This window comes from Rhododendron vialii, chromosome 8a (assembly GCF_030253575.1).
Source record: "Rhododendron vialii isolate Sample 1 chromosome 8a, ASM3025357v1".
Classification (NCBI taxonomy): Eukaryota; Viridiplantae; Streptophyta; class Magnoliopsida; order Ericales; family Ericaceae; genus Rhododendron; species Rhododendron vialii.
In genome coordinates this window covers 28883698-28895060 of record NC_080564.1, presented here as the reverse complement: position 1 = coordinate 28895060, position 11363 = coordinate 28883698, and positions in this window count along the sequence as shown.

The following is an 11363-nucleotide window of genomic DNA, read 5'->3' as shown; positions in this document are numbered from 1 at the left end:
AAAGATTGCATCTCTTATGCTAAGGGATGTCAAAAATGTCAGCAATATGGACCCATTCAAAGGGTTCTACCTTTTCCTTTACAATCAATTGTTAAACCATGGCCTTTCAAGGGGTGGGCAATTGATATGATTGGAGAAATAATTCCTCACTCTTCTCAACAACATGAGTATGTAATGGTAGCTACGGATTATTTTACGAAATGGACAGAAGCCATCCCATTGAAGAGTGTGGCACAGAAACAGGTAATTGATTTCATTGAAGAGTATATTTTCTGTCGATTTGGTATTCCTGAAACAATTACTGTTGAACAAGCATCTGTGTTCAATGGTCACGAAGTAATGACTTATGTTAATTCATATGGAGTAAAAATCTTGAATTCTTCTCCTTATTATGCCCAAGCAAATGGACAAGTGGAATCTACTAATAAGATTATCAAGAATACTCTATCTAAAATGATAACTGACAATCCAAGAGAATGGCATAATCTACTGCCAAGAGTGTTATGGGCTTATAGGACTTCAAAAAGGGAAAGCACAAGAGCTACACCATATGAGTTAGTATATGGCCAAGTTGCAGTATTACCCGTTGAAGTTAATATTACATTTCACAGGGTTGCTAGGCATTATGATCCAAATAATGTGGATTTTGAGGAAGCAATGTATAAAGAGTTAGATGGACTGGAAGAATCCAGATTAGATGCTTTAAATAATATACAAGCACAAAAGAAAAATCTAAAGAAAGTTTATAATAAAAGAGTCCATGAAAAATCATTTGCAGAAAGTGATTTGGTTTGGAAGACAATTTTGCCTTTAGATAAGAAAAAGAAAAGATATTTCGGTAAATGGTCTCCAAATTGGGAGAGACCATTTCGTGTATTAAAAGTACTAAGAGGTGGTGCTTATCAGTTAGAATCTATTCTTGGAAATGTTCATGAAAGAACAATCAATGGAAAGCATTTAAAGGCATATTTTCCATCTCCTTGGGAGTTAATCGACGGACAGGTAATTCATACCTAAACAGATCATCATTGAAAGCCTATAAACTTAGGCTTACTTTTCATTCAACATAAGACAAGTGACATTTCCTACTTACAAAAGGAAGTAAACATAATATTTCCTGTTTTAGAAAAGAAACAGAACATAGATAAAATCTAACTAATGCCTATAAATTTAGGCATTGATGGGCACAACAGGGTTACCATCAGCATCAATTCGAATGATTTCGAAATAATGTGGGAAACTCCAAGTAACAAAAACATGAAATTTTTCCCAAGCATAGGTTAGGAATGCATGCTCTTTGTCCCTAGCCATTGCCTCTGCATTTATCTTTATCTTCTTATCTACTAATGGCCTCATGGCCATTACACTCTTTTCAGCTTGAGCCAAGAGATGGGCTCTCTTGTGGTTTTTCTTCCGAAGCCAGTTTCGATGTTTTTTGAACAGAGTTTTTGAGGAGTTCGGTGGTAGCTACCAGTTGGAGTGATCTAGGTCTAATACTTTGTTGTGAAGTTTAACCACTGTTTCATGTTGAACTTCATAATCAACCCAAAAGGGATCATAGTAAGCAGCAGTGCTGATCTTCATCCAAAGCCTTATAAGAGGCAGTGCAGATTTAAACCCATGAAGGTGGGAAGTAATGAGGCTACTTTCATAAAATTGGAGAGTTTCACATGCCTACAGGAAGTTCAAATATGGGACATGTTCTTCCAGAATGTGAATATCCAGAAAGGCAAAAACAGCCAGTAGCTCTTTGGCTGTATTTTCATCAGAATCTCTATAAATCGAATACCCTACATGGGCCTGAGATAGTGGGGGGTTATACATTAATTTCTCCAATTCTTGAAACCAATCAGGATTCTCAGGGAGGGGAGAGATGTCAGGCTGATCATCAGAAAAGTCATTAGGAAAACATGGCTTTCTCACCATTTCTTTCCAATAAACTTGTTGATTTCTTGCCCTTTCGAAAAGGGATTCGTGATTTTTCAAGCTGGGCTTGCCACCTGCCTCTGCCAGTTGAAATGGCATTGGCCTATATGGCATAGAAAGTAGTGAATCCAATAACATTGCCATTGGTTCCTCTCTGACCCAAGGGAATTGATAGCTGACTTTGACGTGTGAGCGTTGAATACTTGAGTTGGGGTACAGAGGAGGATTCTCCATTCTTACAACTACCCTTTCAGTGGGAGGTTTAATACTCCAACTAGATGGAGGATTGGATGGCAAAAGATCATCCCAGCCAGAAATGGCCGTAATGGGAGAAAGTGGTCGATCGACGGCATCAAAAGAAGACGAGGGGGTGTTTAGATCGATATCCATGGTGTCAATTTGACTATGAGCAAAAAAAAAAAAAAATCACGAAAAGTGAGAAGTCAATTGAGAATAAAAGAGGATCGATGTGCAACCATCCCACAAAAGTTTAATTTATAAAAGAAAAGATTAACAACGGTTCAATTTCTGAGCAGTTAATCAAAGCAGTTATTACGCATGATCATCCCCACTATCAGGAAGTGGAGGAGAAAACGGTTGGTGTTTCCCATGGAATGTCATTGGTTTATCCCATCGATAAAGAAGTTGTAACGACCCTGAATTTTGGTCAATAAAAATTTCGTTAAATATTTGAATTTTATTTGAATTACTTATTTTTTCTTGAGTTGCTATATGATTGCTTGTTAATTTTCGTCGTAGTTAAAATTTTGCTCTTGACTGGAAAAACCTACGTGACCAATTTAGTTAGTTTCCAACCGACTACTTGGAGGAACCGAGCAACCGACTTAGCTAGTTACTAGATGAACCTTTTGGACCTTTTGAACCTTTGCCTTTACCCATTGGTCCATAATGATTAGGGTAATTTTTGTCCATTGAATAATAAATTTTTTATTATAAAAGTACATGTAGTCTTTTCAAAAATTTTATTTTAATAAAAGGTACTTGTACTCCTTTTATCCTTTGGTTATTAACTGCAAGGGGAATTATTATCCATTGGGTAATAACCGCTAGGGAAGTTAGTAACCCTTGGGTAATAGAGTTTTTGACCAAATAAGGTACCGATGTGACTAGGGAACCTTCCAATAAAGTTAATTTGACTTGTACTTTATTATTATTTTAAAGGGAAGAATCCTAGTCTTTTTATTTAATTGGGGTACTTGGTACCACACCTATATTTAATATAGGGCTTTTGTCACATGCTTAAAAGTACTCCTAGATTATTTTACTATAAAAGCTCCCTAGTTATTATTGTCCATTGGATAATAAAAGTTAGGGTATTTATTATCCATTGGGTAAAAGAGTTATTCTTTTAACTAGTCTTTTTTCTTAAAAACCCATGTGATGAAGTACCCATAATTTTATTTGAAAGTACTTATTAGCCTTAGTAGCCTTTAAGGCCTAAGATTTTCCAAAGTACCCTAGTTTATTTATTTAAAGAGTCATGTGCTTATTTATTTGAAAATCTTAGCCTTTAAAGTTTCCTTGACCCTAGTACCAAAGGTACCCATTGTTTATTGTTGCTTGTACTTTTATATGTATATATATATATATATATATATATATGTGTGTGTGTGTGTGTGTGTGTGTGTGTACTAGGGAGAGAGAAAGAGAGAGAGAGAGAGAGAGAGAGAGGAGGAAGGAGAGAGGAAGGTTGGTTGTACCATGCTTGATCTTTCCTTGATCTTTCTCATCTTTTCAAATCCTTGGTGAATCTTCCTTCCTAGCTAAGAAACTAGCCCTCCATTAACCTCCATTGTACTTCTATATTTGTTTAGCACAAAATCTTGTACCCTTGTCTCCTCCTTTCCAAACAAATCTTCCTTAATCCCATCCTTGGTACAAATCCTAGCCATGCAAGCCTAATACCCTAGCCCATCAAGCTTTCAATCAAAGTTTGACAAGTGAAAGATTGAGTTATGGAGCAAATCCATGGGAGATTTAGAGAGAGAGAGGGCCGGCCATTAGAGAGGGAGAGGGAGCCAAAGTTTTGCCTATAAATAGCACCCCATGCTTATCATTGAACTCACACATTCACCTAGCAACTTCTCTCTCTAGAAAAATTATTTTCTTTCTTTGTTCTTGCTTTTGTTCTTCTTGTTCTTGAGTTGTTCTTGAGTTCTTCAAGAAACTCAACCTAGGCCGCCACTAAACCGCCACTCGACCACCCTTCGATCCATAAAGTAGTAGTAGTAATAGTCAAGTAGAAGTTTCGAGAGAAACCTTTCTCTTTCGAAGCTACCGGAGACCACCGTAGGAAGTTACTCCGCCCGACCACCGACGTACTTTCCGTAGCCGACTACCGCCAAGAAGTAAGGTAGAAACCCTTGTCCTCTATCTCTAAGTATATGTAAGGAAATCCTTACTTACCCCCTATTTACTTACTCAAGCATAAAGTAGGTCACTTTATTTACAAATATTCGTATTTTGATCTTTAAGATAGTTATGAGTATGCGTATATGAGTTGCTTATATTACTTGTGGTATGTGATAAAGCATAAGTGATTTCACTCCAAAGACGTCCGTACATGTGGCGTTGTGCTTTGAATAAAGCATAAGTGATACACTCCAAAGGCGTCCGTACATGTGGCGTTATGCTATAAGTAGTAATTGAGCGTGATGAGTAATATAGAATTAGATGATCTTGTTAGGATGATTCTTGCTTACGTTTGTCCTACCGCGGAGTCTATGTATATAACGAGACACGAGAATCGAGAAAGTAGAAATATGACACCTAAGGTGTGAGTAATGAAAGGAAATATTTTTCGAGGAAGAAAATATTTTTGAAACTACATAATGACCAGTTTTGTGGGGCATTATGTGTGTGTGTTGTGTGCCAATGGGAACCCGGGACGGCGGAACCATTGTGAGGATACTCGGGAGTCCGGAACGGCGGAACCGAGGTTGGGTGAGTTAAATGAACTATTTTTGAAATGTTTTGGAAACCGCAATGTGGCCGGACTTGCCCATTGTGTGGTGTGTGTTTTGTGTGTGTTCCAATGGAAATCCGAGAAAAACGGAACCATTGTGAGGTTGTGTGCGTTCCCATGGGAATCCGGAGCGGCGGAACCATGGTGAGGTATAGCTTGGTTATCCGCGGTACGGAGCCAATGCAAATATTTTTATGTGCCAATGGGAACCCGAGACGGCGGAACCATTGTGAGGATACTCGGGAGTCCGGAACGGCGGAACCGAGGTTGGGTGTGTAGCTTGGTTATCCGCGGTACGGAGCCAATGCAAATATTTTTGTGTGCCAATGGGAACCCGGGACGGCGGAACCATTGTGAGGATACTCGGGAGTCTGGAACGGCGGAACCGAGGTTGGGTGTGTAGCTTGGTTATCCGCGGTACGGAGCCAATGCAAATATTTTTGTGTGCCAATGGGAACCCGGGACGGCGGAACTATTGTGAGGATACTCGGGAGTCCGGAACGGCGGAACCGAGGTTGGGTGTGTAGCTTGGTTATCCGCGGTACGGAGCCAATGCAAATATTTTTGTGTGCTAATGGGAACCCGGGACAGCGGAACTATTGTGAGGATACTCGGGAGTCCGGAACGGCGGAACCGAGGTTGGGTGTGTAGCTTGGTTATCCGCGTTACGAAGCCAATGCAAATGTTTTTGTGTTAAACAAATGATTTTTGGAAAGGTTGTTTTGTAAATGAAATTGTTGACACAGTCTACGATGAGTCGCGTAGGAGAAACCCGAAAATTTTGGACACCAACGATAGATGATTATTGAATGTGGATGTGTCATTGATTAACTGTGTATATACTTATCATGTGGAAATTGATGTTGTATTATAGCTTTGTTTGTAAGTTATGGGTTAGCGGGTATGGGATTACTCTGCTGAGCTTTGTAGCTCACGGTGTTGCCTTTTGGTGACCCTGACATATTATATCGGTGGCGACGCTGGTATAATGTGTCAGATTTTGTAGATGATCGGGGTAAGCAGATCACCGTGGAGGCTTTTGGAGCTGAGGAGCTAGCTAGGATGGAGAAGAAGGAAGAGCTGTAGTTAGGAACCTTAGAACCCCCTTCATTTGTGTAAATATTGAACTCTTGTGAGAGTATTTGTTGTAATAAGAGCCAGACTCCATTTGATTTTATGAATAAAATGTCCTTTTAACGTACCCAAAATTCGGGGCGTTACAGAAGTTAATATGTAGCCACGATTTATATCCACTATTAAGAAACGGAATAATCGGTTAATGGTTTTATGATTTCCTATGAAGTGACCCTATCAATAAGGTTGTTTCAAATGCAAAGAGGAAAACGGGCAAGGTTTGGATTTCCCTATCGATTCTGGACAGGAGTCGTTTAGAGATCCTTGTAATTTTGAGAAAATACAAGAATAAGATAAGCATACTCAAAATTTCATACAAATATTCTTAAAACAAAAGCTATAAAAGCCTGAAAAGTAGGCTAAACATTGCAAGAAAGTAAAAGATACAACTAAAAGATGCCTGAAATATATAGGCCAAAATTATAGTTGTACTATACAGACTAATTAATGGTTCTTGGACTTAACTTCCAAGAACAACTTGGAAAAATAGCTCCACTTGCAATTTGTAGCATTGTATTTTTCCTGATATTTCAAAAAGTCGGTGTTGGCCATTGTTATGATGGCTTTAATCCCTTGCTCATCACAGGAGATCTTGGATAATTCATGACTGATCAACTCCTTTCGTGCTAATACAACTTTCTGTTGGTCATCAAGTTGACTCAAACGGGCAAGAAGGGCAGCCTTTTCATCTTCAATTTGCTGTAGTTCATCTTTCAGCTGATGTATATTGCTCCCCATTGTGTCCAATTTGGTTGAAATGGCTGCAAATTGATTGAGAGTATCCTATTTGTTCTTCATTTCTTTCTGACAAAAGGCTGCTACTGTCAAACTCTCATTTACAATTGAACCAAACTCCTCAAGTTTGATTTGCTCAGATAATGGGAAAACCTTCTTGGATATCAAATGATTCATACAGCTAGTAAAAGCTGTAGTGTGATCAGTGTCAATTTCTAATAAAGGAAGCTTAAGCAGATCAAAAAAGTTTTTCATCTCATCTTTTGTCTCTTCACTAATCTCAGAGGAAGGTGGAGGAGTCAAAGATTCAGAAAACTCAGAAATGGACCTTGAATAGAATTCAGAATATCTCTTAGTTTTAGTCAGCATAAGGTCCAAGTCAGAGGTTGGTGAATTGGCTGTCAAATCTGTATCAGCCCTATCAACAGATGAAGGAAAAGCTATTGGGGTATAAGGTTTGATGGTCAAATCTGGGGTATTGATTTCCATTTCAGTCTGTGGCTGCTCTGGGACTTCAGTAGCCTCAATCGGTGTTTCCATAGGCTCTGACATCATTTCTCCTTGAATAGGAGAATGAATTTCTGATTGATCAACAAGAGGCTCCGGCACTCTTTCTCCTTGAGCAGGAGAATGGATTTCTAGTTGCTCAACACTAAAAGTCTCCAAGGGTTCAATTTCTAGAGTCATAGGAGAATTAGGTACTGAACTCAAAATGAGCTCAGTAATAGGATCAAATGGTAAAACCTTTGGAAAAGCTGAATTGTCTCCCATGTCAGAAATCTTGGCACCTTCGTTCGAAATTGATGCTGGACATTTAAAGGTGAAGGGGCATTAAATGGGAGATCAAGCTTATTGACAAAAGAGGAATTGACAGGGGTTAACAGGTTTATAATCGAACCTTGGTTTTTATTTCCTTCATCATCTGATTGAGATGCCAGGAGAAGTTTCCTCCTTGTTTTCTAGATGTGAAAGAAAAGAAATGAATCAATAAAGGACTGATAAATGATATCTAAAGTCCAAATTAGCAGAAAAATAAGATTCTTACCCTTTGAAATGTTACCAATATCTCTGAGTCTTCAGCTATTTCTGGCAGACTTGTCTGTCGATCGGGTAAGTTAAGTCCTTTCATTGCATTTGCCATAAGTGGGGGATCTCGCAATGTACCCTGGACTTGGGAACTCCTATTTCTTTTCTTGGATGGAGGTAAAACCTCAGGTTGCTTCCCTTTATCTTGGCCTTTTGTACCTCTTGGTTTAGAGACAGGAACCTTCTTAGAAACTGAAATTACGAGAAATCATTAGTAAGAATGTAACCCTCATAACTACAAAATAAAGGATGATTTCATAAGGGATAACTGGCAAGGAATCTTCAGGGTCAAGTCTTAAGAGACAGTTACTCAATTCTTTGTTGAAAATGGTAGGCTTAATACAATCCCAAAACAGTTTGAATTCTGAAGTGAAAGAAGGATCGGCCACAAAACTCGTAAGCTGGAAATTGGCCTTGATACCTTGAAATTGACCAATCAGTTCCGTAATCAAGGAAGTTTGAGTTACATTTGGCCTTGTTTTGGCTAAATCCTTAATCCTTGGATGAGTATGAGGGACAGGGATTCCCTGTGCCAAACCAAACTGTCTAGCACACTGATTTGGCATATAAACTTCGAAACTGCAGTTGGAGAAGCGTGTAGTTGATGGAGAGAATCCTATCGACAGGAACCTCGAGATCAAGATACTAGCCCAAATTCATTGACCGTTTGAGCTGGAACTAAAAATTTGAGGATCGGTTCTATCCTTTGTGATGCCGAGTAATGGCAGTCCTTAAAAGGGAGCCAATTAGGTAATTCTTCAAAAACAGGGCTATAAAAAGCCTTGAAGTACCTCTTAAAGGATGAGTCCTCATGTTTGGGTTCATGGGCTAAAAAGTATTCCGCATAGCTCAAGCATTCTCCCCCATCTTTCCTCTTCAGATAATAATTCGTGGGCTTAAGAAATGGAAAATAGGCATACAGCCATGCTTGAAGGATCCAGAAGGGACCACCACAATTACTGGTGATCTTATTCTGTGCGAATGTCCACAATCCTTTATACAATGTCCCTAGCACAAAGGGAGCTAATGCAAGCTTTGCATCTTAAGCTAAACAAATGGCTAAGCGAAAATATTCCTTGGTAATCTTCAAACCAGACACACATAGCACATATTTGTTGAGCCAATACAAGTAAAATGCTGCTTTTTCAGTAAATGATGGCTCTCTGAGATCAAAAGTACAAAAAATGGATATAAAATATGCATAACTCCATGAGTTATCAGAGACCTCAAACGGTGGATCACAAGGTTGATGATCCAAGGCAGCATTAACTTCTGCACCCATACTCGATAAGCCAGTCAAATGAATGACGTCCAAAACGGTAGGACTCATGGGGCCATTTGGAAAAATAAAAGCGTTGGATGAAACAGACCAAAAACAAGCAGCAGCAGCAATCAAATTAGGGTTAAATTCAAAGGCCTGTGTAGATAGGTCTATAGCTTCATAAATTCCCATTGCGTGCCACGATAGATGTAAGTATCTCTTCATACGATCAACCCACTTTGTCCAAGATGGGAACACAGTGGGCCATGATCGAATTGTTCCTTTAGTATTCCAACCAGTACGATGGAGACCTGGGAGCGAAAGGAGCAAAGGTTCGTCGAAATTCACCGGATAATATGTTGGTAGAGAGTCAGGGGAGTTTGGAGAGTAAATAGGACCTAATATGAATTTGGAGGGGTAATTGACCACAGAAATAAAATAAAGAGGTAATTGAGGTGCCTCCCTTAGGCATTGAGGGTACCTTGGAAGATAGGTCTCTGTTGGGGTTTTAGTTTTTTGAGAACTCGTTTCTTTCTTCTGGGTTGACCGAGGAGTCGATGACTTGGAAGAAGCTTTGGAAGCCATTGCTTTGCTTTGAAGAGCTTTTTTGGGTGCCATCGATTCCGGAATTGATGGTTTGTAACGGTGCCCTAATTTTTATAAAAGAAAGGGTATATATACGTTGGGAGAACCCCGTGTGTTAATCACGCCTTTTGAAAAAGGTAAAGGAATTATTTTTACGAGTTAAATGATTTGAACTCAAACAAATAAGGGGGACATTGTTTGTACCATAACTGAGAATTCCTTTTTACCCGTCGATTGGACGACACGTGGCAAGGGTAAATATGGGCAAATAAAAGAATAGAATGGACTCACCTTAATAATTTAGAATGGAAGTAAATCAATGATGAAACTATAAAAAGTCTTGTCTGTCGATTGGCCTACACGTAGCGCATTATTATGACCTTTTGGACTGTCGATCAGGTGACAGGTGTCAAAAGGAATTAAGTCCCATGTTTCCACGATTAAAGAGGATGTTAACCGCAATTAACAAAACAGTTTTCCTGACGTGGGCATGATAGGCAGTTGGAGAAGGTTCTTCATCAGAATTCGAGGGAGTTTTTTAACTGCTACTTTGGAGGGAAGATTTGAATTCAAATTCAGGGAGGCCTATTTAAATACAAGTTAGTAGCAGTTTCAACACACACAAACAACGCCAATCAGGCCTTTATCTTTTCTTTTTCTAGGAGTAGAAGTTAACTTGTAATTGCTCACTCAATCATTTCGATTGATTGTTCTTCTACTTTGAGGGTTAATAAAGTCCATTTTGTTAATCTTCTTCCATACTTCATCCACTTCATTGTTTGTTTCCAAAGAAGTCCTGAAATACGGCAAGAAACCAAATTCCACTTTTCACACCCACATTCCAGCAAGCTTACGATACAATTTTCCGTCGATTCTCCGTCGATTGGAGAGAAAACAAGAATTTTGGTAACAGGAACCCACCCCAAACTTTCTCTCTCTAAGTACCTCTCGAATGTTCTCTCCAACAGTTAACCACATGTTGGCATCTCTCATTGGAGATGCTTTTATATTTCAATAGATCATTTACAAGTCCAACTACTTGGATAATGGTCACTTGGATAATGATGGCCATATATTTCAATAAACAAAGGTTCTTGTGTTTTGTAATTATTGACCTAGGAAGATAATGGTCACTTTCAATTTAATTTGATGTCTACACCTTTGGAATATTGCAGGGTGATCACATGGCTGGATTTTTCCAAACAAAAAAGACAAAAGAGAGGGATAAAAAAAATAAAATTGTTCTTCAAAAATGAACAATTCCGATTGTTTTTGTTAGACCCAAGACGAGCTCTGTGTACGCACTTCTAACATTGAAAAAAATGAAGTTACGGATCAGGCCTCTCATGTTTTGATATATCATAGAACTGGTCCTTAAATCTTCCTCTATAAACGAATAGGGCCTCAATTTCTAATTTCATTCATCCAAAACAAGCTAGAGCTCCAATTGTAATTTGTAAAGAGTGAAGAGTAACATTATAAGCAATATTTTTTCTAAATTTCATTAGTTCCTTAAGGTCAATCCCTTGATAAATAATCTTCGAAAAAAGAGCTATATTTTATGTCTTGGTATTTTGCCATCTGCTATAATTATTTACCAATGACCTATATTTGGCTAATTGTCTTTGGGAAAAAAATTCATACATGCCA